This window comes from Amblyomma americanum, chromosome 4, assembly GCF_052857255.1.
Source record: "Amblyomma americanum isolate KBUSLIRL-KWMA chromosome 4, ASM5285725v1, whole genome shotgun sequence".
In the NCBI taxonomy this organism is placed as follows: Eukaryota; Metazoa; Arthropoda; class Arachnida; order Ixodida; family Ixodidae; genus Amblyomma; species Amblyomma americanum.
Genome location: NC_135500.1, coordinates 48,824,817 through 48,852,104, shown reverse-complemented (window position 1 = coordinate 48,852,104; position 27,288 = coordinate 48,824,817). Strand labels below are relative to the sequence as shown.

Here is a 27,288-nt window from a genome sequence, read left to right as displayed (position 1 = left end):
AGAGAGAATTTAAAAAACTCGTATGCGGCATGAACTCTTGGTGACCTGTACTCTACATAGTGCTTAAGTCCCTCAATGAAGCAAAAGTAACGAAAAGCTTCAAACTTTCCGGCTTCCCTCCTCTCCTAGAGCGCCGCCGGATAATCGAGCCTCCCATTGGGCAAGGTCATGAGTTAACGCGCGCTTTTTGGCTCCGCAGCAGACGCGCCGGCGCCATTGTCGAGGGGGGGGGGGGGGGAGGTTTAGCTCCTCAATAGCAGGCAGGCAGATCCTCAATGACCTAGGGGAGAGCGAGAGGAAACCCCCGTATACTGCAGAGCTAATCCCCTTATACATACGGAAGCATCTCAAAATTGCCAGTATACCTAATAACATGCACCCGCAACATGATAAAGAGAGAAGACATAGAGCTCGAACATTAATGAACAAACTTGCCCGGGACCCGCTGGGTAACATAGCCTTCTGTGATGCAGCCCGTGTGTCCGATGGCGCCTCCGTCATTGCCGCCGTTGATGGGAATGGGGAGAAAGTGACTGTAGCATCGATTAATACTATAGTAGGATGGAACTTAAAGAAAAACAGCAGTTGCTAACACTGGGCCATGGTCCACGGTGCCCTGTATTACTCCGCTAGCGAAACAACAGTAAACGAACTCGAATTTTTAATGCTTGACTTTATTTAACGAGCGCGGTATCAAAATTCTAGAGCTTATTTTCTGGTGATCAGTTTCTTGTTAGGTAACAAGAAAATGTTTAACGACGGTCTACTTTTTTGTCGTGGAAGAATTCTGTGCGGTGGTCCTGAATGTGGGCGGAGCTTCACTGCAGACTTAAGTTGTATCCAACTATACGAATGCGTTAGTGGCAGAGGAGGTGGCTATTGCCCTGGCGTGTGTCAGTACCGAAGCCAAGACATCATGTCTTACAGTATGGCAGCTGTTCACAACATCTGTAAGGGGGTGGTCTCCGGCCAAGCCGCCAAATTACTAAGATACCCCACAAGCAGAGAGGTCCCCCTCATATGGGTTTCTGCTCATGAGGGCATTTCGGGTAATGAGGCTACAGCCTCGCTCGAGAATTACACATCCGAGCTGCTCTGGAAATGCCCCCGAGTGGGAGTAAAGACCCTCTCATAACGGATAAAGAAGGGACCAAAACACCTAGATTGGATAGAAAAGGACTCTCACTTCCGGATAGGTCACTCACTCCAAAGGAGTGCAAGGCCTGGAGGAGGCTTCAGGTCAACAGATTCATTCCGTACTGTATACTACACGATGAAGAACTGGGGAGCCTGTGCACTGCAGTACCTGCCACAGAATGACTTCGCAAAATCACTTAATTTGGGAGTGTCAGGATTCTCCTGGGGCTAAATCACAAAGCATCCCAGACTTTGCCACCTGGGAAGAGCTGATCCGGAGCCACGACCCGGATCAGTAAAGACTCCTCATCCGTCAGGCTGAGACAGCTTACTACAAGACTCTCTCCGCGGTCTCCGGTGCTGAGAGCCGGCCGGGAGGCACCCCCTCCTAATTGCTCCGCCCCGACCGTGAGGCCCCAAGATGACAGAAATAAATGTATGAAGAGCGGTTTATTGCAGAGCCGAAAGGGCTGGCGGCGTAACCGTTGCACAAACTGACCCAGCAGCAGCGGCACCACAACAGACTTCCAGAGCGAGCTCGAGCTCTCTAACGCGCACGGCAGCCGGTCGCCGAGGCCGTCCGAATTTCTCCATCGTCGTCGATGGTGGCGCACTGTCGTCTTCATTGCAACTGCCCCGGCGATAAGAGGGAGCCATCCTGGCGACTCAGGGCGAAGGGGTGACAAGGGGGTCATAGTATTGCTTTAGCCGGCTGACATGAACAATTTCGCGGCCCCGACAGTGATGATCCGAAGAAGGGGTCACTGGCTCGACGGTATAGTTCATAGGTGACGTGCGCTCCAAAACACCAAAACACGGTATGGGCCGAGGTATTTAACTGCAAACTTGGAGGCAGCCGGCAGAGACAACCAGACGAGCGAGTCAGTGGGAAAGTCATGGGCGGACTGGCCGCGGTCACTCGCATATGTGCAGAGGCCTTGAGTGGTACTCGTCAACGAGCGAGCCAGCTGGCGGCACTGTTCAGCACGACGGGCAACGTCAGAGAGAAAAGTGCATTCCGAGCTGTCGGAGTGGTACGGAAGGAAGGTATCCAGGAGACAAGAAGGTTCACGGCCATATAAAAAAACCGGAGAAAAACCGGTTGTGGCTTGAGAGGCAGTAATGTAAGCATAAGTGACGAATGGAAGCACTTGATCCCAATTGGAGGCGTTGGAGGAAATGTACATGGCAAGCATGTCATCAAGAGTGCGATTGAAGCGTTCAGTGACGCCGTTCGTTTGGGGATATTAGGCAGTGGTCTTGCGATGAACGGTGTGGCACGCATCCAGTAGCTCCTGAACGACGTCAGATAAGAAAACACGGCCGCGGTCGCTGAGAAGTTCCCGAGGGGCGCCGTGACGCAGGATGAAATGATGGAGGAGGAAGGATGCGACGTCGCGAGCACCAGCAGAGGGCAGGGCTGCCGTCTCCACATACATAGTGAGGTGGTCCACGGCAACTATAATCCACCGATTCTCGGCAGGCGTGGACGGCAGGGGACCATACAGATCGATGCCCATGCGATCGAAGGGTCGAGCTGGGCAAGGCAATGGCTGTATCGGGCCGGGGGAGGGGCGAGGAGCGGACTTGCGCTGCTGACTGGAAATGCAGGAGCGTATATAACGGCGAACAAAATTATACATTTCACGCCAGTAGTATCGCTGCCGCAGACGTTCGTAGGTTTTCAGCAATCCCGCATGAGCGCTTTGTGGGTCGGAATGGTAATGTCTTCAGACCGAAGCTGGCGAGGAATAACCAAGAGCCATTTGCGGCCACCCGGGTGATAGCTGCGGCGATATAGTAGAGTCGCGAATCGTGAAATGAGAAGCTTGACGGCGAAATTCCCGAGGTAGCGAAGCCGTAGTCGGCGCCTTGACGGCATCTAGGAGCGAAGAAATCCATGGATCTCGACGCTGTTCCATGGGGAAATCCGTGGCAGTGAGCGCGGCCAGCGCCGAGGCGGACAAGGACGAAGAAGGCGTAGATGGCAGAGGTGAGCGCGACAAGGCGTCAGCATCGGAATGTTTGCGGCCCGACCGATATACGACGTTAATGTCGTCTTCCTGAAGACGAAGGGCCCAGCGGCCGAGGCGTCCAGAAGGGTCTTTGAGGGTAGCTAACCAGCACAGGGCATGGTGGTCAGTAACAACGTCGACGGGGCGACCATAAAGGTAGGGACGAAATTTTGTGAGTGCCCAGACAATGGCGAGGCACTCCTTTTCCATAACGGTGTAATTAGTTTCGGCTTTCGTGAGCGTACGACTGGCGTAAGCAACAACGGATCCGGAAAGGCCGGCCTTTCATTGTGCAAGGACGGCTCCGAGGCCTACGCCGCTGGCATCGGTGTGCTATTCGGTTGGCGCACTGGGGTCGTAATGGCACCGAATCGGTGGTGAAGTCAGAAGACGACGGAGGGTAGCGAAAGCAGCGTCGCAGGGTGAGTTTCAAGCAGACAGATCGGCGGGCCCATTCAGGAGCTTAGTAAGCGGGGCGATGATAAGAGGCGAAGTGGCGCACAAAGCGGCGAAAATATGAGCATAGGCGCACGAATCTTCGGAGCTCCTTAACAGAAGTCGGTTTGGGAAAGTTTGTGACAGCACGAAGCTTCTCCGGATCGGGCAGGATGCCATCTTTGGAGACGACATGGCCGAGTATGGTAAGTTGGCGGGCACCAAATCGACATTTCTTGAGGTTGAGTTGGAGACCAGTGTCGGTGAGACAGCGCAGTATCTTGTGCAAGAGCTCGAGATGTGTCGGAAAATCAGGGGAAAAACGATATCGTCTAAATAGCATAGGCAAATGTGCCATTTGAGGCCGTGCAAGATGTTGTCCATCATGCGCTCAAACGTTGCGGGAGCGTTACAGAGGCCGAATGGCATCACATTGAATTCATAGAGGTCGTCAGGGGTGACAAAAGCTGCTTTCGGGTGGTCAGATTCAGCCATGGGGACTTGCCAATAGCCGGAACGGAGATCGAGGGAAGAGAAGAACTCGGCTCCTTGCAAACAGTCGAGGGCGTCATCAATAAGGAGTAGTGGGTAAACGTCTTTGCGTGTAATTTTGTTTAGGCGACGATAATCAACACAGAACCGAATCGAACCATCCTTCTTTTTGACGAGCACGACGGGCGAAGACCACGGACTAGAAGAGGACTGGATAACGTCACGGTGCAGCATGTCGTCAACCTGTTCAGCGATGACGCGGCGCTCTGGAGGCGACACATGGTAGGGGCGCTAGTGGAGAGGGGCATGAGGGCCTGTATCAATGCGGTGAACGACGGTGGTCGCACAGCCCAAAGAATTTGGTGATCGAAGGAAGAGCGGAACTTGTGAAGCAGGGCAAGGAACTTCTCGTGGTGAGCTCGGTGGAGGTCGCTGGCTACTGAACGGTGAAACATTTCCGGGGAGAGCGGGTCGGAGACAGCACTAGGTGGTGTGAGGGCGGCGACGGAGGTACCACCGCAAAGAGTTTCATCGTCGAAGGGCATGAGTAGGTCAAGCTGTTCAATGTGTCCAAGACATTCTCCACGGAGCAAGGTGAACTGATAGGGCGAGGGATTCGAGACGACCAGTTCGGTTGCACCGTGACGTATGTCCAGGACGGCGAATGGAAGAGGTAGGTGTCGGCGAGAAGCGAGGATGGGTGAAGGCGCGAAGAGTACAGTCTTGCTGGACCCAGACGTGGCGGACACGGGAACGAGCACGGCACTGGCGGGGGGAACATTGGTGTCCGCGGCAACAAGTCTGGTACCAGAGCAAGACGGAGGGTCGTCGGCGAGCGTATCAGGGAGCACGGATAATGCCTCATGAGCACGGGCACAGTCTGTGACGGCATGATGGCGGCATAGAAAATCCTAGCCAAGGATGAGGTCATGGGAGCAAGAACTGACAACTAAGAATTCGACGACATACAAAACGTCCGCAATGAGGACACGTGCTGTGCAAGCAGCGGAAGGATGAACAGTCTCGGCGCTAGCGGTGCAAAGAGATAGTCCTGAAGGTGTGGTGGTGAGTTTACGCAGCGAACGACAGAAGTTCTCGGATATAACTGAAACGGTAACACCTGTGTCCTCAAGCCCAAGTGCTCGAACGCCGTCAACACATTTAAAAAGATCGGTGGGGAAAGGCGAGGACTTGAGCTGATCGAAGTGTGCGCAGTTCGTGCCCCAGGAACTGCGGCTCCTAGTTTTCCGGTTACGCGGGAACGCTGCGACGCCGCATTGGTGACAAGGAGCGGCGGCGAGGGGAAGGTGAGCGGTGCGAAGCGAATGGCTGGCGGCCGGGAGCAGGGTCAGAAGGGGGCTCTGGGGGTGGTGGTCCTGAAGGCGGGCGAAAGGTGCGGTAGGACTGGGTGTAGGCCGGCAGACGTGGCACAGGGGCAGGCAGAGAACGGCGACAGAGGCGCGCGACATGGCCCGGTAGACAACAAGCGTAGCAAATCGGCCGGTTATCAGCCGTGCGCCAAGGGTTGGGAGCAGCCGGCGGTGGGTGGTGCCGGGGAGCAACAGGCGGAGGCACTGGTGCGGCAACGTAGGCCAAGGCCGGCGGCTGCGATGGACGTGCGACGACTTCGGCATATATGAGAGGCCCAGGCATGGGGGCAGGAGGCATCGCAACGGTTGCACCATAGCCCAAAGGTGCAGCAACGGGAGCGGGCTGCATCTCAAGAAGGTTGACTTGAGGAGCTACGGGAACCGGCTGCCGACGAGCTGGAAGTGCATCGGCTACCTCCTGGGCGATGGTGTGCCGCAACTCAGGAGTCAGGAACTGGGGCGAAGAGTGTGTGCCCGAGAGGAGCGAAAGCTGCCGGGCCACCTCATTGCGAAGTCTTTGATTTGACCCAACAGGTCACTGTTGACAGCCAGGCCGGATATGGACCCGCCAAGCACGACGGATGAGCGAGGAGCGCCAAGGCATAGCTTGCGCAACTCATCATAGCCCTGACAGAGGTTGTACACGGAAACGACGGTAGTTGGACTTTTCGCCACCAGCATGTGGAAAGCGTCGTCGTCAATTCCCTTCATAATATGCTTGATCTTGTGGGCCTCAGCCATAGACGAGTCGACACGTTTGCAGAGATCGACCACATCTTCGATGTAGGCGGTGAAACTCTCACCCGCAGTCTGAGCCCGAACGCGCAAACATTGCTCAGCGCGAAGTTTCTGTACTGCGGGACGGCCAAAAACTTCTGCAAACGTCGTCTTAAAATTAGCCCAGGTAGGAATATCAGCCTCGTGATTCCGGAACCAGAGGTTGGCGACGCCACTCAGATAAAATATGACGTTGTTGAGTTTCATGCGGTCGTCCCAGTTGTTATGGCGACTCACCCGTTCGTACGAGACCAGCCAGTCTTCAACATCTTGATCGCAGTGCCCGCTGAAAACAACCGGGTCTCGCTGCCGGACGGCACCGGAGCAGATGACGGGGGATCCCACCTGCACGGCTTGGTGGTGGGCTTCGGGATGAGCGGGCATAACGGGGGCCGGTAGCGTGCGGTTGCGGAGGTCCAGGGCGGTAAGAGGACGGGGAACCAAACCTCCACCAAGTGAAGAGCGGTTTATTGTAGAGCCGAAGGGGCTGGCGGCGTAACCGTTGCACAAACTGACCCAGCAGCAGCGGCACCAGAACACTTCCAGAGCGAGCTCGAGGTCTCCAACGCGCGCGGCAGCAGGTCGCCGAGGCCGGCCGAACCTCTTCATCGTCGTCGATGGTGGCGCATTGTCGTCTTCTTCATTGCAGTAATTATTTAATTATTATTAATTAATTAATTCCATTGTCTGATGCAGAAATCGCGCTTCGCATTCTTTTTGTGAGACAGAGTTTTGGCGTGTAGGGTTACTCGAGATTTGACGGTGTCTAAGAGCTGCGGCGACGCCGAGTTTCTATTGCGCTTACGGGCAACGGCCGCCGGGTTCTAGGAATCAGCCGAGATGTTTTCTTCTCAAGGAGAGAGCGACCAAGAGCTGGCTGGCGAGGAGGACCCCGAGGGGGGGGGGGGGAGAAAAGGCTCGAGATGACGCGGCTAGCGGGACAGACAAGGGGAGAACGGTGTGGGACACCGTCCTGAGAGGCCGCATACTGACGGCAAAGCTCTTGCCGCAATCGTCAATAGTTGTCAACAAATTCGGCACTGTAACATCTGAAATCTTCATGTGGTCTGGCTGAATCAGGAGAAGAGAAAAGCGAAGGGAGGAAAGGAACCTGCCTGACTGACATGTGTTGCAGCGCGAACCACAAGAAGGGACGACGACAGACAGAGTGAAAAGAGCGCTGACTTCCAACTATTTATTTTCCTGATAGGCCACGCATTTATACACATTTGAACCTTCAGCAGAAAAGGGCAGGCAAAGCAATCAGCATGAAAGGCATAGGAGATTAGGACAATCACCATCGATCCAGAAACTTCAGCTCTTACTTGGTTAGAAGTGGAAGTCAGCGCTCTTTTCACTCTGTCTGTCGTCGTCCCTTCTTGTGGTTCGCGCTGCAACACATGTTAGATATGAACCAACTAGCCCGCCAAGCAACCATTCTGCCTGACTGACTGCCTTTCGGCGCTGTAGGCAGGGCATTCACATAAAATGTGGGCTATGGTCTCGTCACACCCGCAGATGGCACATGCAGGGCTATCAGCTATACCAATTAAGAAAGAGTAATGCTTGGTGAAAATGATCCATAACAGCGCGACAGACGGGACAAAGAAGAGGAGACACAACACACAGCGCTGACTCACAACTAAAACGTTTATTGGCTGCCAGCCAGTATAAATACTGGCCTGGTGGCCGGAAAAAAAATACAAGCACGCTTGACTTGCGTGATATCAAAACATCGCCAGTTCATCAGGCACGTGTCAACATACAAGAGTCATCAGTGCAAAATATCACCCCTACAGCAGGCACGAGTTTTCATTCACAATCAAGGTAGCGGGTTTCCTTATCCAACAAGGCTACAGAGGGAGTGCTGATACACTGATCTGAAGTCCTAGCTATCAGGTGGGCTTCTATTATTTTCCTAGTTAGCGAGTCGCGGTTCTTACCTAATACAGAGCATTCCTTGTAAAGGGGAAAACAAGTATTTGAGTCGTCGTTGTCTTCCTCGTCATCGTCATCTTCGTTGTCTTTGCAGTTTCTGCAATGTTTTGCTACATGGCCTGTGATAGCGACACGAGAGACATTATATTGGTGCTCCTTCAATCTTTCGCTAACACATCGGCCAGTTTGGCCGATGTAACATTTGCCACATGACAGAGGTAGAGAGTAGATGACCCCTTCCCGGCAAGGCACGAATTGTTTCGCGTGCCTTATCAAGCAGCTGCGTGGTTCCCTTCCTACTGAATTTACTTTTTTGACCATGGTAGACAGTCGCTTAGGCGCCGAGAAGACAACTTCGACACCGGCATGTTTCCCAATTCTTTTCAAGTTATGCGAGACTTGGTGCAGATACGGTACTACGGCAATCTTTCTTTTCTTTTCCTCCTGTCTCGCTTCACCTATCTTATCCAGTCCGACCTTTTTCTTCAGTTTTTCTGCAACAGAACCCCAAACGTCTGCATGGTAGCCAGCCTTTGACAGGCGGTTAAGTTGGTTGCAGAAGCTGCGCTCCAACCTGTGCGCACAAGATTTCATTACAGCATTGTAAAGCACAGAAAAAGCGATCGCTCTATTCACCAGCTTTGAATGAGCTGATGAAAAAGGCAAGATTGGCTTTGCACCACGGGGCTCAAAAGCCCAACGAACATGAGATGGAGTGAAATGAAGCGAAAGATCTAAAAACCTAATAAAATCATTCGATGGTACTTCGTGTGTTAAAATCAATGGATTAAGGCATTCTGAGAATACCGATAACACGTCATGCAATTGCTGCTCGAAATCGAGGTTGTCACAGTCTAAAAACATGAAGTAGTCGTCCACATATCTAAAAATACGACAAACACTGGGCCTGTCAAAACGCACCTTCAACATTCTGTCGCGTGCAGCTAGAAACACATCGCTGAGAAAGGGTGCTAAACACGAACCAATACAAATTCCCTCTTTTTGAATAAAAACCTCGCCTTCCCATTCGGCAAACGTCGAGACAAGATAGAGTGAAAGCAATTCGAGGAAGCCGCCAGTGGAAATTCCGCACTCATTTTGAAACGCTATAGCACCATGTTGGTCAATGAGGTCACTTACAGATGACAGAATTTCTGCTTGAGGCAAGGTGTAATAAAGATCCTTTACATCGACTGAAAAGGATCGACTAAAGGATCTTTATTACACCTTGCCTCAAGCAGAAATTCTGTCATCTGTAAGTGACCTCATTGACCAACATGGTGCTGTAGCGTTTCAAAATGAGTGCGGAATTTCCACTGGCGGCTTCCTCGAATTGCTTTCACTCTATCTTGTCTCGACGTTTGCCGAATGGGAAGGCGAGGTTTTTATTCAAAAAGAGGGAATTTGTATTGGTTCGTGTTTAGCACCCTTTCTCAGCGATGTGTTTCTAGCTGCACGCGACAGAATGTTGAAGGTGCGTTTTGACAGGTCCAGTGTTTGTCGTATTTTTAGAAATGTGGACGAATACTTCGTGTTTTTAGACTGTGACAACCTCGATTTCGAGCAGCAATTGCATGACGTGTTATCGGTATTCTCAGAATGCCTTAATCCATTGATTTTAACACACGAAGTACCATCGAATGATTTTATTAGGTTTTTAGATCTTTGGCTTCATTTCACTCCATCTCATGTTTGTTGGACTTTTGAGCCCCGTGGTGCAAAGCCAATCTTGCCTTTTTCATCAGCTCATTCAAAGCTGGTGAAGAGAGCGATCGCTTTTTCTGTGCTTTACAACGCTGTAATGAAATCTTGTGCGCACAGGTTGGAGCGCAGCTTCTGCAACCAACTTAACCGCCTGTCAAAGGCTGGCTACCATGCAGACGTTTTGGGTTCTGTTGCAGAAAAACTGAAGAAAAAGGTAGGACTGGATAAGATAGGTGAAGCGAGACAGGAGGAAAAGAAAAGAAAGATTGCCGTAGTACCGTATCTGCACCAAGTCTCGCATAACTTGAAAAGAATTGGGAAACATGCTGGTGTCGAAGTTGTCTTCTCGGCGCCTAAGCGACTGTCTAGCATGGTCAAAAAAGTAAATTCAGTAGGAAGGGAACCACGCAGCTGCTTGATAAGGCACGCGAAACAATTCGGGCCTTGCCGGGAAGGGGTCATCTACTCTCTACCTCTGTCATGTGGCAAATGTTACATCGGCCAAACTGGCCGATGTGTTAAAGAAAGATTAAAGGAGCACCAATATAATGTCTCTCGTGTCGCTATCACAGGCCACGTAGCAAAACATTGCAGAAACTGCAAAGACAACGAAGATGACGATGACGAGGAAGACAACGACGACCCAAAAACTTGTTTTCCCCTTTACAAGGAACCCCGCCGCGGTGGCTCAGTGGTTAGGGCGCTCGACTACTGATCCGGAGTTCCCGGGTTCGAACCCGACCGCGGCGGCTGCGTTTTTATGGAGGAAAAACGCTAAGGCGCCCGTGTGCTGTGCGATGTCAGTGCACGTTAAAGATCCCCAGGTGGTCGAAATTATTCCGGAGCCCTCCACTACGGCACCTCTCTCTTCCTTTCTTCTTTCACTCCCTCCTTTACCCTTCCCTTACGGCGCGGTTCAGGTGTCCAACGATATATGAGACAGATACTGCGCCATTTCCTTTCCACCAAAAACCAATTATTATTTATTTACAAGGAATGCTCTGTATTAGGTAAGAACCGCGACTCGCTAACTAGGGAAATAATAGAAGCCCACCTGATAGCTAGGACTTCAGATCAGTGTATCAGCACTCCCTCTGTAGCCTTGTCGGATAAGGAAACCCGCTACCTTGATTGTGAATGAAAACTCGTGCCTGCTGTAGGGGTGATATTTTGCACTGAGGACTCTTGTATGTTGACACGTGCCTGATGAACTGGCGATGTTTGGATATCACGCAAGTCAAGCGTGCTTGTACTTTTTTTTCCCGGCCACCAGGCCAGTATTTATACTGGCTGGCAGCCAATAAACGTTTTAGTTGTGAGTCAGCGCTGTGTGTTGTGTCTCCTCTTCTTTGTCCCGTCTGTCGCGCTGTTATGGATCATCGTCAGCACCAACTCGCCCAACAACTGGTTTTGCTTGGTGAAAGATACACTAAGCCACAGGCGATACAGCAAAGTTGCATCACGTCGTGGTAGGCCGGATGGAAGGCGAAGCTTCAGATCTGTGTCTAATGATTTTAAACGCGAATTCCAAAATTGGGCTGAGTTCCACGAGAAAGAGTGATGTCTCGTGCCAATGGTCAAAGCTAGGTACACCATGATGACATGACTTTGAGAATATGCATTTCATGATGATAGAACTATGCTCTTTAGCATTCGGTATAAATCTGCCATTTATACCATCAATTACGCCCAGGAGTGCTCTGCTGTGCGACTCCCGCGCCGCCCTCAGCCGCCTGCAATCTAATGGCCGCGGTACCCCACTAGTCCGGGAAATTCGCTCGCGCATCGAGCGCCTCGCGCAGAGAGGTTGTGCCGTGCGTGCACAGTGGGTGCCCGGTCACTGCGGCATCGCCGGCAACGAAGAAGCTGACGACCTCGCGACCGCTGCACACCAACTACCTGCCAGCGATCTGCTCCTTGCGCTGGAGGACGTGCGTGCGGCCATTCACGACCATCTCCGAAAGCAGCACCCCGACCCACGCATCGCGGGAGGTGAGCGCATCGACAGTGTCACCGGCTGTCGCGCACTTACACGGTCACAACGTGCAGTGATCCTCCGCGCGCGCATTGGCTGCGTGTGGCCCGGGGAACGACGGGTGCGTCACGGAATCGCGACGAGTGATGTGTGTGACGGATGCGGTGCAGTGGAAACACTAGAACATCTGCTCCTTCGCTGCTCCGCGTTCGCCGATGCTCGTCGCGATATGCTCGCGGCCTTTAGGGCGCAGGGCATACTACCAGACTCCATCAAGACGCTATTGTGGCCGCAGGGCAGTGCGCGCACTCGTGAGCGAACTATGGTGAGCCTCTGTGCATTCCTCGAACACACGGGCTTGACGTCCCGTCTGTTCTCCGTCAGGTAGTTACACGCAGTGACCGAACGCTCCGCGAGTTCTACCTTGAACGATTAATAACTGGACGCCCCACTCCAGTTGTAACCTACACAGTGCTGTGCGCGTGTGTGATTTAATTCCTCTAAAATGAACTAATCACGCGCACAACCTGGACACATTTCTTATTGTGTAAATAGTTTGTACATATTACTTCTCCCCCTGTCCTCTATTCCTGTCCCCTCACCTCTTTCATTTCATTTCTCCATTCTGCCTGCTGTCCTTTATTTCCGCTGCCCCAGCTCAGGTGCTTCAGTATCGATGGCAGATGCCGGGGCTAGCAAAAATCTTCTCCTTCCTTGTTACTATTATTTTTAATAAAACCACTACCACCACCATACCATCAATTCCGCTAGAAGATGTTAGTTTCAAATCTTTAATCGGTGCGATGCCTTGCAAGTCGAACATGATGGGATCCATCACGAAATGATCGCACAGTTGGAGATCGGGACGTGGGATCAGATTGAATGCACAAGGAAACGACTTAACGAAAGTACCGTTTAGTACAGTAGCACTGAGGTGGTCGGGAGCAGGTTCGCCGATGGGTGAAATAACGACACTTTATTCGTGTTTCCAGGTTTTATTATATTCCAGAAGCATTTTGGATTAGTCTCCAGAATGTTCAGGTGGGTAACATTAAAGAAGGTGAATCTAGTAGACTTCAGTGGTCGTTAATATGCTGGAGCAGCTGTCTTGTATGCTGTCCGATGGGCAGCTTTTAAAGAATACTAAGCAGTTCGAAAAAGTGTTTCCTTTTTGCTAGAAAATCGTCAGCGGTGCGGCAGAAAGGTGCGGCGGAAAAGTCTGGAAACTTCTAGGGGCTTCTCCGCCGGTGAGTCACCGCCGCCCGCGAGCGATGAGGCGAGGGTGAAGCCAAGTGTGCGCAAGGTTACACACTCTCCAAGATTCTGGAACAGTCAATGTTAGAGTGGCAGATCGGGCTAGTTGGTAATTTTCCATAATGCGATACAGCGCGAATAAAGACGGGGACGAAGCGAGACAAGACACCACAGCGCTGTGGTGTCTTGTCTCGCTTCGTCCCCGTCTTTATTCGCGCTGTATCGCATTACAGTCAATGTTGCGGCGCGCGGGCTTCCTTCGCGCCGCGCCGGCTTAACAAATATGTGCGCCGATTTTCGTGACACACGAGCCTCCCAGCGCGTTTCAGTATATGCAATGCTGCCTACGGAAGTGCACCAAAATTTGCCTTTTTTCATACTTCAAAACTGTATAGCGTCGTAACACGGATTTCCAGTTTTAGGTAACCTAAATACGGTGTTTAATAGAGTGTGTGACGATCTGGTATAGCTGTCATTGCCTAACATATGAAAGACGGCGCCTGGTAGCTAGTTAACACTGGAGAAATGAATAGGGTGACTTCACGAAAGATCGAAGAAAGCGTGGCAGCTCGATCACTAAAATTTATTTCAATGTTTTATATATTGTTGCCTGATGACTGGAAAGCAGAGATCTGCAATTGGTTTACCCCAATTTTTTTCTAAGCACCCTAAATTAACAATGGCGAAGTGGTGTAGTGCCACGCTCACGTGCTCTGCTGTTTTGGCCAACTTTGAGTTTTTATTTACTTATTTTCCATACCCCTAGCCGCCGAAGCATTATAGAAGGGCTTGGGTTTTACATAAATCATAAAATACAAAAAGCAGGAATTTTAGCGAACAAACGCAATGCGATTCAAAATTTACGAGCAGTGAACTAGCACACAAAACAAACATTAGCGGAGCTGATCTTAGTGTAATGGAAGAAGTACAAATTTTCGACCAATGAACTAGGACACCATGAAAACATGAGCAAAACGTATCATGGGAAAAATAAAGAAAAGACAGGCTAATTGTGAAGAAAACTAAATCAAATCACGAAAGAAAAAATGCACGCAGTGACTGGCGAAAAAAGCTCACTTATTTACAGACGAGAAGGTGGTTCTAGTCATTTAACGAACGTGGCATGATCGAATAAAAGAAATGTTTGTGTGGCAGTGACTCACATGAGCTTTGTGTTGGTGATCAACAGGTGACGAATGATAAGTTGGCGCTGATATAAAGTGGCTGACGGGACAGCTTTGTTTATTTTACTTTGTTGCACGCTTTTTTCTCTCCAGTGTACTTTGCCGTTCCTGTCGTGAAGCGTGCGGCTGGAAACAGCTACATCGCTCTCGGAGACTCCCCATCGCCCGTGTGAAAATGCCAGTACGTAGCAGAAAATATGCTGCCCCCTTACCCCATCGCTCATTCTCTAGGGGGGGGGGGGGGGGGGCGCTAAGCCCGCAGGAAAAATTTCGGAGGGGGGCTCGAGCCCTCCAGCCCCCCCTCCCCTCCCTTTCTCCAGTCGGCGCCTATGCGCAAATCGTGTGTCTGGGTCGTTTGACAAGTAGGAAAAACGCCGACTGCAGGGCAGATCTACAAACCGATGATCCGATGAGATTTTAGTGAACATAGCAAAGTGCTTCGGTTAAGTAAAACTACAACATAACCGGCGAGCGAAGCAGCTTGAAATAGACGCAAAGAAAAAGTACCTACGTAAGCATGAAGGTATGATGTGCGAATAGAGAAGTAACGGGGAAAGGAACCTGGTGTCATGTAGGGAAAAAAGAAGGAGGTGGGAAGGCGAATAACTCTACGAAAAGTCATAGTGCGCTCGGAACTATGCGCTACAAAAGAGCTCTATTGATGAACTAAGATAAACGTGGAGGATAAACAAAAGGGCTAAGCTTATTAAGTTAAGGAGATTGCAGCGAGCTATGGAAATAAAAATGATAGGTGTAACGTTAAGCCACTGGAAGCGGGCAGAGTCTGCGGTTGAAAACTCGTCTGCGGTTGAGAAAGGGAAGCTTAAAATTTTACTTAGTGCAGTGAGGAGGCACTGCTTAGTGTAAGCACGCCATGTGCCAATATTATACTTGTTTTAAGCTTGGGGACAGTCAGTTGGAAGCTGCAACCAGCTTATTTTCCATTCTTCTGGGCTGGCGGAGCAAACGCCACTGTACAGTTGGCGGGAATGGATTAATCTATTCGAAGTAGTTGTTGCGACGTTGCAAGCACTCTTGAATTAAAGAAGTTGCGGCGCGATCAATATAGGTCTAGCGCTTACAGGTCTGTGGTCGTACAGTAAATTAAGGGTAATGTTGTCATGCATTATGTATATAAAAAAACATATAGCCCTAGAAAAAAATTCTGTGCCGAATCGTAATGTGAAAAAATGTTTTCGGATTATCACCGCGCTCACGAGGTACTGAAGGAACTATTAATATTAGCGTGTGTGCCAGTGGACAAATTGAAAGGTAGGCCTGCACGTTGGATTTCTGGATCTCGCATTTAAACTCCGCAATCGGAAGACTGGAAGCGAGTGGAAATAACATTTGCAGGAAGCAATGCATGCAGCAGAGGGGAAGTGTAGTGCTTGGGACGCTGCACATAACTCACATCCACGTGAGGTCAGAGGCCGCTACTGTGTGGCGGGGGTATAGAGGATGAATGCGCTTTGAACAAGATCGCCATATATCTTGATAGAACCATATGTGTTGGCAATGTACCGACAAAACGACACAGTCTCATTCAGCACTGCGTGCTGCTGAAGCTGTTGCTGAAGTTTGCATTTAAGGTGAATACTGTCTTTAGAGTTTTTTAGGAAGAAGCCTTACAATTTTTAAACCAACAGGTAGGTCTGAAAATAATATAATTTCATGCATGCTCTGCTAAAATTTCTCGCAGAAAAATTGCAAATGGGGTGCAATGAATATTTCTTCTATTGCTAATTTTTATGGCAGGTGCGGAACTGTGTTGCACTTCGATGTAGCGTGACAGAACAGAAGGAAGTGAAAAAAATCTCCGAAGATGTAGCACTTATGTCTTCAGGCTTTTTGGCCTCTTCCTTAATTTCCATTTCTGCAACGTGCTGGCTAACTTACCATCAGTAAGATGTCAGTTTCAGTCTTGTGGCATCAAATGTATCTCCATGTTGATGTACTTGCTTACTGGTTTAGTGGCATTAATTAGTAATGGAACAAGCGTTGTGTATGCAGAGCCTCCTGGCTTTACCAAAAACGTCTAAGTGCATGATTGTGCAGATATTTAGAGCGTGCATTGAAAACTTTTTACAGAATGTACAGCACAAAATCCTCTGCCCTTCTGATAGTGGGTGCAATGTTTAGCGTGGGGGTGTAGGCACGGTGTGTATATATGGCACCAGCAAAACCAGCCCCATGGCATGCTAACTGCTGTATCATCTTGTGTAAGGGCCACAGCCATAAATGGGGTGCTCCTCGTTTCGAACTAGATAATTTAGAAAAGCATGGTTTTACTTTTTTGTAAATCATGTATGGGCCGCACCTTAAAAATTCGCACCCAAATTTTACATGAGTTTCTACGTTATCACAACTTAATTTTACGTAAAGGTCCAACACTGACACACTTGATTTTTCTTTCAGTGTTTTACCTGAACAAAAGTTCAGGTTGTGTCCTGCTGCCACAGTTTGTGTTCTTAGCTTTTATCTTTAGTGAAGCATTTTTTACAGTTTGCAGTGTATCTGTTTCCTCTGAAGGGTTATTTATTGTCGATTGGTTTTGATGTCTGCCTTTCTTCATTTTATGGCATTGGTGCGCATGTACTGTGTTTTGGCAAGTGCTATACGCAGTCTCTTTGGCACGACAGAAGCCTGCGTCGCTGATGCCACCAAAAGGTGGCTCATGTTCGCGGGAGATCAGGAAGAAGGCCGGACTGCAAGGCGTCACGCAGCCAGACAGGCTGCATCCAGCGTGAAAAATCACTTTTATAGAAAAATAAATGCATGAAGGGAATGTTTTACCTGAATGTAGCTGTGTATTTTGTAGTGCTCATCTGTTGTGTCTAGAGGACAAAACAATATTCCTGATGGATGTGCCGATATTCATATGTGCAAGAACATAAAGTATGAGAACATTACTATTGCAGGTATACAATCTAATGAATTGCAAATCTAGAACTGAGTGGTTATGCATCACTTGTTCGTGCAGAATTGCAGCAAGTCTGCTTGCTTCTGGAACCTCAATGTGTGTGACTGCCTGTATACAGAGCTGTTGAATGCACAAGGGCTTATTTCTTTCGATGGCTGCTTTTAGTCCAATTGCCCTTTTTGTACCCAAGGTTTGTTAACTTTATATTGTTATATTTCACAAAGTTTGATTACAGCATTTGCAGTGATGTTTTTTTCTAGTTTATCTGAAAAACATCCCTCAACGCGATACAAGACATCTCATGCACTGTCTGTCGCTGCTCAAGTCGCTGCAGATTGCTGGCATTCAGTGCAACAGTAAGAATTTTTCCTATTGTTTATGTGCATCTCTGTTGTGTACGCGGTCAGGGTTACACTATTGTTGTCCTTTTTCTTTGTTTGTTTTGATGGGGATATTCAGCTCAACTTCAGCCTGATGTTCGCGAAACACACTGCTGTCGTTGTATTCATGGGGCACTGGGTGCTACTTCAAGCTGCATTATGCAGCTTTTTGCCCAGTGTCCCCTTTTTCCACTGTAATGTGTGTGGAGAAATAAATTTTCAATTCAATTCAATACCAAATGCAACTGCGGCATAAGATTCCAACCATGAAAAAAAATGCAGTTGTAACCGAAGTGTTCTATCCGCTGTTGAATTCATGCTGCCTCACCACATTTGAACAGCACCGTAAATGCGAAGCAAAAAAGAGATGCATGTAGTGTTTGATAGATTTACAAAAATGTGCAATTCTTTAGATGCCTGGTCCAAATAGTACTTTGCAACTTTCTTTGCAAAAGTCTTTCTGCAGCAAAGCTGTCAGCTGCTATACTGCATTTCGCACCATGCTGTCAAGTGGTGATATTGGTGTTTTTTGAGACTGTCACCTTCTTGAAGGGAATGTATATATTTGAGATATTTGTTAAGTGGCGGCCATAAACTGCTTCTGTACAGTTAAGAAATTTCAGAATGGTCTAGGGAGCTAAAAGCAGCAGCAGTTACTGAAAAAAAGGGCTAGGAAAAAGCTAGAATATTAATTGGCAAACAGATTGGCCTACAGTCAAAGAAACTGCTTAGATTCAGCATGGTGTTAGAGTGCAGGCCTTATTACGGTCCAAGGCATTTCCAATGATTTTCCATGCTGGGCCTTCCTCAGAATGGCCAGTGGTTGGCTTGTCACCACATCCAAGCACAAACTGTGATTGGTGTCCGGCATTTCGCAAATCATGAAAGCATTGGCAACTGCCTTGCTTGGGCCAAAAAAATTCTGCTGCTTGGGTTGCTTCGGGTTCCTAAGCAGCCAGCAAGCAGCACTGTTTTTTTTCTGTATGAGCAAGCAAAAGTAATGCTCGACCTGCTGTGAAAGGCTAGTTGACGGAGTGTGCTTAACGCAGGTTAAAAATTGCGTATTGCAGTTCTGGTGTAAAATGTCATTGTTATAAGCGAGGCGACACGCATGCCAAAGCGTCAGAGAAATGCGGCTGAGCTGCTGCGATACCTCAGCCGAGCAAGTACGATAGGGTGCTTTTATGTCCACTCGCCTCAGCCAGCTGCGCTGGCCATCGAGAGTCCTATAAGGCCCGACAGGGCGCAGCGCCTCCGCTGCCGGCCTTAAGAAAAAGGGCACCCCTCGCCATTGTCGATTTTAGCCGAGATGGCAACCGAAAATAAGACTTCATCCGTAGTTAGCCGGGGCGCATTAACGAGTTTATTTGTTTGCACGATTGAGTCGCGTTTCTTCACTGAATGTGAGCGCCTACTTAAAGCGAGCTAAACACTTAGTATTTGTCGGTGGGAAACGCGGGACCGATGAAAAGTGGCGACTATCGACCTGTGCGCCGTACGCCGTACAAATGTCCGCCGTATAAGCGGAATCGCACACGATCGTCGCTCCTCTCTAGGATGTTTTTTCCGATGTCAATATCGCCAGCGCTGAGTGCTCCTACACGGCACGAAAATCGAAAAAATGTAAGCACGCATCGGGTTTTTAAGGTAAGCAGTGTTTTGTGAAATCATTGCATAGAATCATCATCAGCCTCGTCACGCTTACTGCAGGGCAAAGGCCTCTCCCATGTTTCTCCAATTAACCCTGTCCTTTGGCAGCTGCGGCCATCGTATCCCCCAAAACTTCTTAATTTCATCCGCCAATCTAACTTTCTGCCGCCCCCTACTCTGCTTGTCTTCTCTTGGAATCCACTTGATTTCGACAAGGATGTCATTAACCCGCTTTTGTTCCCTCACCCACTCCGCCCGCTTCCGGTCTGTTAGCGTTACACCTATCATTTTTCTTTGCATAGGTCGCTGCGTTGTCCTTAACTTAAGCTGAACCATTTCGTTAGCCTCCCCGTTTCTGCTTTGTATGCTGTATCGGTACGGTACAGCTTGTAAACTTTTCTCTTGGGGCAGATTGGTAAACTGCCATTCATGATCTGAGAGAACCTGCTATATGCGCTCCACCTCATTCTTATTCTTCTATTTTCCTCTCATGACCTAGATCCAGCACCTCGCTCGCAATTGTAAACTGCGGTTCCCTTGCTAGACTGTTGAACATTACTTCGGTTTTCTGCATGTTGATTTTAAGATCTGCCGTTCTGCTCTGCCTGCCTAACTCACTGATCATGAATATTAGCTGTTAAGCTGCAAAGCGTTGCATTACGCTGAAAGGCTAAGTGGTTCGCGATGGCTTCGCTTTCAACCATCGCGTGCTTGGGTTTCAGTTCAGCAAGCTGGACCCCGGTAGCATTAACGTGTGGCCATCACTTCAGCCGAGCAAGCAACGTCCTTATTTGTACATTCGTCAGGAGACTGGTTAAGAGCGCTGGAGCGGTAGGCTGCCGAAAAAAATCATAGCGGGCCATTGCTGTGTTGAGGGCAGTGTGCTCCTTCATTTCTTTTATTTCTACGCTTACTTTGGTTTAATTTTTCGTTTGTTTTTGTTTTTGGTTTTCATGAAAAAAAAATAAAGTGAGTAAAACGAGCACCAACCTTTCTCGACGCACACATTCCTTGGTCTTCCTTGGTTTCGGCAACTCAAGAGTCCACCGCCAGAGATTCCAGCAGCAGCGCATGCACCGAGAGAATGGTCTCCTCTCCCGTAAACGCACCCATGTGTCCTCTGTCTCCAATCAGTGAACGTACGAGGCCCATGCTGCACTGGCGACGAGGGATACGAAAACCCACTGAAGACACCAGTGTGGTCAACAAGCGATGCCGTCCCTTCAAGCCTCCATCGAGCCACTCTCGGAGAAGTCCTGCACGTCATGGATGCAGCGCCTTGGGTTCTATTTCACAGCCGACGAGAAGAAACGAGCCTTGCTCCTGACTCTGAAGGCAGGAGACATCCCAAACCGTACAGTGAATGGTAGCGCCAAAGAGCCCAGGAGAAGTGTCATGCGATCAAATCGTCCAAACCTTGGCTACGCATTATGATCCACGCACATCCAAGCTCTACTACCGCTGCAAATTCTACAAATTCTAGAGACCGCAACAACAACCAGGCGAGCCCATTGCTTCTTACGTTGCTTCTCTACGAAAATCCGCCGCGGATTGTGACTTCGGCGTCGGGGCACCGACGGCGGCGGAGGCGTCGACGGTCGCCGTAAATACGGCGCTCCCCCTGGATATCACGTTACGCGACCGTTTCGGTTGCGGCATTCGCAACGAGCCCGTTCAACGGCGTCTGTTCTCCTATAGAGAGCTTGCGTTCCAGAAGGTCTTCGACCTCGCCGAGAGGGCGAAAAGCTCTACCTGGCAGCAACAGAGCATAAACCTGAAAAAATAAAAAGTAGATTAGCACAAGACAAGCCAGATAAGCCACAAGAATAATATCAGACATATCGAGAGAGCTTCCATTGCAAAGAAAAGAACAACGCAGAAATGCTACGCATCAAATCGAACCAAAGCCTGCGAGTTATGATACTAGCATGGAACAGTCACACAAGAGAAAGCACGGGACATCAGTTTAGTAAAAAGCCTGTAAGCATGCCCAAAGTTCATGGTGCCGCTACACATCAGTGGCAATATGCTGGAGTTCGACTGGTAAAGGTTTCGGGTGCAGCGTATTCTTTAATCAGCAAGGAAGCCTACGATCGGCTTTGGCCTACAAAGCGTCTACTGCTAGCACAATCACACTCGAGCCTTGACACGTAGACAAGAGAGCACTTGAGCCTCGTGGACACTACTGAAGCACAAGTTCGGCAGACGTCAAACGATTACGTTCTGCAACCACATGTCATGGAAGGCAGCGGTTGCAACCTTCTGGGCCGTAACTGGTTCAGTGCACTAACGTCCGTCAGCAAGGCGCAAATCAAACGCAAAACGTAACGTGCACCGAGCACAACGTTCTGCGTTTCCTGCTGTAGAAAAGCATGCACGTGTTTGAATGCGTAAGCATTACATGGCTCTTGCGTAGCGCCCACGGAAAGTTTGCACAGAAAGTGTGGACACTTACCCCAGCTTACCCGGGTTACTCGGCAACTCGGTTACTCGGTAGCTGCCGAGTAGCCGAGTTCCTTTCTCTCATTGGCCACAGCTTGCGCAGCCAGTGGGAGGTTGCATTTTTGAAAAATGCAACCTTCCCATCAGCAAACACGTGACCATCACCACGACACAGCATCTGCCCTTATCATGTCAATTTTCCACAGGACCACAATTGTAGGTAAACAGAAAGGAAGGATTGAAAGAGAGATAGTCGAGGCGTTTTCAATGGAAAAGGCGGAAAATGGAACGTGTGTAAGCACTCCTTCCATTGCACTTACAAAAACCGAAATTGACATGATAAGTGCAGATACTGTGTCGTGGTGATGGTCACGTGTTTGATGATGGGAAGGTTGCATTTTTCAAAAACTGACGTTGCGTATATAAACGCATCTTCCGTAAGGAATAAGCAGTAGTTAGTTTGCGCTTGTGTCGTGTGTGTGTGTTGTCTTCTTGTGCCGCTTTTAGCGCGTTCCTTCGCATAATGGTCAACCCACTGGCCCCGGTAATAGCTTCGCAGCGGAGGAGAGAGAGAGGTCTTAGGCTGGGTAGGCCTCTGCTACCCTCTGGGCTCCATCTATGATATTGTCCTAGAGATCAGGCGCTGGGCTGCGCAGGGCAGCCTCCCACTGCCCCTTTGAATTATTATTGAGGGGGGACGAACAGAGCCCCACATAATGTGGTCGAGCTTGGCTTTGGCCGGGCAGAAATTGCAAGCTGAGGAGGGATAGACAGCTGGGTGGATGAGGTGGCGGAAGGTGGGAGTAGGAAAAGTTCGAGTCTGAGGCTGACGCCACAGAATATCGCGATATCGAGAGGTCTTGCTGTTGGCAGGGGGGTATACAAGGCGACCGAGGCCATGTAGGTCGAGACCTAGTATGGCTTGTGTATCCAGGCTGCCATTAGGAACAAGGATGTCGTGCTTAAGACGGAGCATGACATCTTGGCATGAGAGAGACTGGCGGAAACCAACCATTTCAGGGCTACATAAGAGATTGTGCTCCATATTAGTTAGGTGCGTGAGTATGATAGGTTCAAATGTCTTGCCAAGACATAGGGAAATAAGTAGAAATTTGTCGGTTGAAGGGTTTGTAGGGCTTGAGGATGAATATGACTCTGGCGTCCTTCAACGAGGGTGGCAGGGTGCCAGTGTCGAAGCAATGGTTGAAATAATCAGTGAGAGCCTTGATAGAGGGGGTGTCTAAATTTCGGAAGATTTTAATGATAACGAGGTCAGGGCCGGGTGCAGATATAGTTTCGAGCTTCGCGAGGGCATATAGAAACTCCGCTTCTGTGATGGGGGCATCAAGAACCTTGTTAGGTTGCCAGTGTAGGAAGGGATAGGGATGTGGTTGGATAGAGTAGCTGCTGGGTACAGAGTGCAGTGAAGAGATGATCGAGCTGATTAGTGTTCTGGTGAAGTTTAGTGATGTGAGATGCACAAGAGGAGGTGGGGTCAATGAGGTGGCGAAGGAGTTGCCACGTGCGTCGAGTGCCGAGTTTACCGTGTATCCCTTCACACACTTGACCCCATTGAATTGAATCAGTCTGACTAAGCCCACTGCAGGGCAAAGGCTTTTCTCTTGTCTCTCCAATTAACCCTGTCTTCGCCATCTGCGCCAACCGCATCCCGCAAACTTCTTAATATCATCCGCCCACCTAACTTCCTACCGCCCCCTGCTACACTTGCCTTGTCTTGGAATCCTCTCCGTTACCCTTAAGGGCCAGCGGTTATCTTGCCTTCGCATTACATGCCCTGCCCAAGCCCATTTCTTCCTCTTGATTGCGACTAGGATGTGATTAACCCGCGTTTGTTCCCTGGCCCACTCTGTGCTCTTCCTGTCTCTGAACATTACACCTATCATTTTTCTTCCCATTGCTCGCTACATTTTCCTTAACTTAAGCTGAACCCTTTTCATTAGCCTCCACGTTTGTGCACCGTAGATGAGGAGTGCTAAGATTCAGCTGTTGCATACTTCTCTCTTGAGGGATATTTCTAAAGTGCCGCACATAAGCGCGACACATAAGAGAAGTAAAAAATTAGCTGTGGTTTAAACTTTGGTTAACCCTGGTGAGAAGCGAAAGCTTCCTTTGCATGGCTACGTTCACACACGCCACACGCAGTGCCGAACGGATTGTCTGTAAAGCGCCGATGAAATGCCCGATGCCCGATGGGGCAGTTGCCACCTGCCAAGGTGGGAAGATTGTGATGACGTGAGTAGGTCACATGACATGCCACGTGACACCACGTGAGACCTGTCACGTGACTGCACGGATGATGCCTTTTTGAAAAACTAGATAGTGAAGCTTTCGATTGAAAAGGGAGAAGACACGACGGGTTGTGACTGCGAATACAATTTATAAGCAGTCATCTTAGATATGCGAACCCCTTGTAGATATTTTTCTGCTGCTTTCCAGAAACAAAGATTCTTTTAATATCAAGAAGCAACAATATCAACGATAACACCAGTTCGAGCAGCAGCTGGCAGTTTAAGCAGAGAGCAGAGCGTTCCAATAATACCAGCTACTTTCTTGCTACAGCCGCCGCCCACAGCCTAGAACAGGTATATAAACGCGATAGCTTCAAAGCCGACTTCGTGTGCATGGCACAGCTCTCTAGTGCGCATGCCCCACGCAACAGGTGCTAGAAATATTTGGGGGCTGCGTAAAAATTAGAGAGCACGCACTGTAAATGATTAAAAAAAAAAACTGGCGTCCAAGCCGGGAATCTAACCAGGGCCTTTGGCGTTCGAGACGGGGACGCTTCTACACAGCCACGACGACTCTTATTTTCTTTATTGCTTGAAAAGAGCGCCGAAAAGGAAAATCTAAGCATGCTGACGCCACAAAACACCAGGCTACCGTACCCCTGCACCCCGACCTTCCAAACTGTCAAAAGTCTGGGAGGCACGCACGGGCATCGAGATAGGGGAGCCCGCTAGGCGGCTCTTGTAGGGCAGCATATAGATCTCCTGCATGTTTGTAAACAAAGGAGGTGGCGCTGCAGTCGCTAGCGAGGCAAAAAGTCGGGGAGTGGCGTCGCGGATAGGTGTTGAGTGCGGGTTTTCAAGGCTTGTAGGCGCGTTTCCAGTTTCTGCGAATCATAGCAATGGTCGATGCTTCCAACTTAGTAATTTGTTGAAGTACACGAGCTCGCGTTGGCCACGTGCGGCCTCTAAAGAGAAATAGTTTGCCACGGTATTGTATATATGGTTAGTAGTAAACATGTAGAAAGCGTTCCTGCCGCTTATTTATGCGCCAGGCATTGAATAAAACAAGTTTTTACACTCTGCACTAGCCGGAATGATTTTACTTCGGGACAATAATGAGGGGAAGTGCTGGCCTTGTTTCGTCGGAGCAGACATGCGCTCATCGTCTGCTGACATACGTACGTGTCGCGCTGTGCGAAAAGTGGGGACAGCGTCGTGTCCCTGATCTCCTGTCTCGCTTAGCGCTGTTTTTAGCCGCATGACCACGCACCAGCCAGGCCGACTTGTCCTCTTGTTAAGCTGGTCGATTTGGTGAAAATTTCTGATTTCTAGAATTATTTTCTTTCCTAGCCCTGAAGTCTAGTTTCGTGACGAAAAATTATAGCAAAATATTGAGTTCAAATTTATAAATTACGCTTTTTAGATGTGTTGTCAAAAATTGTAAGGTAATTTCTTTGATTTCAGTGCCACATTTCTTTGACCAAAGCGAAAACGAAGATGCCATAAACGAGGGAATAAACTTTAAGCTTCGTTTTGTGACCTCTCACATTTTCTGCGACCGGATCAATCACCTTCGTAATTGGCATGAAAATCAAATGATTCCATTTGTCGCAAACTATTGCTGAGACGTTGAGGAGCGTAATAACTCTCTCGATTTTTTTCCCTACACGTGCAGTACTCTGTTAGTTATTTCTTGTAAGAAACGTTTTCATGTAACTATGCATGCATAAGTACTGATCATATAGAAAAAGAACTAATCGCGTCATCGTACAGAACAGGGCTTTATGTACATGCTGGCATAAAAAAACTGCGCGCTATCTACTCAAATATTTGAGACCTTGGGGGGACTTGACGACGGTGTTAATTATAATTACCCAGAACTGCACCAGGCATAGCTATAAATAAAAGGAATTACTGAAACTAGCGTAGGAATTTCATATTTGCACCAAGTTAAGTTACATATCGCATGCATGAATAACGAAAACACTTTTCATTGCCGCGTCCCCTCTCAATCTCGCCACGTGTCTGTTAGTGGCACGCCTGCGGCTGCTTCTTTCCAAACAAGCCTCGCGATCATGTACTACCTCATGAAACATGACACCTGCATGATGCAGTGAAAAAGCATATGGCGTTTAGCACACTTAAGGTACGCTATTCTAAGCACACCAACGCGACCGCGCAAGATGGACACAACTTACCAGACTTCTTTCTACTCGAATGAAATAATTACGTCATCATATCAAGAAACAGTTTCAAGTAAATATTAAATGTCATAAAACGCGCCATTAAAACATGGTGTGCTATTAACAAAAAAACGCATTCCTTGGGGGCGAGTGAACCTGTCGGCGCCCCGTGCACTCCGGCTCAAGGTGATAAGTACGTGTGCAGCTGCATATGTCTTTTTTTTTCCTTGAGCAATTATCAGCCTACTATTCTGAAGTTCAGGTGAATGAACGCTGTAACTTGCATGCTATTAGGTGCATTGAGTGGAAGTGCCTATCGATTCCCAGACTTCGCGCTTTACTACCGTGGCCCAATGCCTGTTAGCCAGTTTCCGAATGCGGCATTTATGCGCGAGAAACCTATCGTGGCTAATGTAATATTTTTTATGCAACTAGGCGGATCCAGCAGTGACGCAGCTGGTCAATACATGCTGCTTCTGCAGTGCACAGGCTTGAAGGAGCCGCCGGTAGCTGTGGCAGCTGCGGTAGGGACGGGCAAGCGGAACCTGTTTTGCCTATCATGCGAAATCGCTGCTAACATCAGCGCCACCGCATCTTCATGACGCCGCGGGGTGAAGGAGGTCCATACTCCCCGCACCAAAGCGCATTGCTCACCAAACTAAAATTTCGACGACCGTGGTGATTCAGCGTGGCGGTCCATCATGCGGCTCTTCCAGAGGCTAAATTGTCCCAGCGACATTGATGGATTATATGGCGCAGCACAGCTTTTCTACACAGGAAAAAAAACGAATACTGTAGGGTGTGACGTCAATATCGTTCTTAATTGTTGATTGTAATATGTCCCAGAAGAACATAGCATCAATGCACAGAATAAAACAATGGTCAATTTTCTCAGGCCTACTGAACAGGCGGCAATTCACCATTCATGGCGTAAGCATCTACTCAGCATGAAGCCATGCCTTCACAGGCAGCGTGGATGTGTGCAGTTTAAAGAAGAATGTTTTTGCGGCAGAAGAAATGCACATTCGCCTAACACGCTTTAAAGCATTGGTGTCAAGGAACTCCAGAAAAGGTTGCCGATACAACTGTACAGGAAACAAATACTCTGTAAGTGCCTGAGTCATCTGCCTTCTGGAGAGACTATGCAGGTGGTCTAAAGAAAAGCGTACAGTGAGGAAAT

General features: G+C 49.0%; 1 pseudogene; it reads right to left on the bottom strand.

Annotated features, from left to right (window-relative positions):
• Positions 1-5,330: 5,330 nt before the first annotated feature.
• Positions 5,331-6,610, bottom strand: LOC144129484 (uncharacterized; annotated as a pseudogene).
• Positions 6,611-27,288: the final 20,678 nt, after the last annotated feature.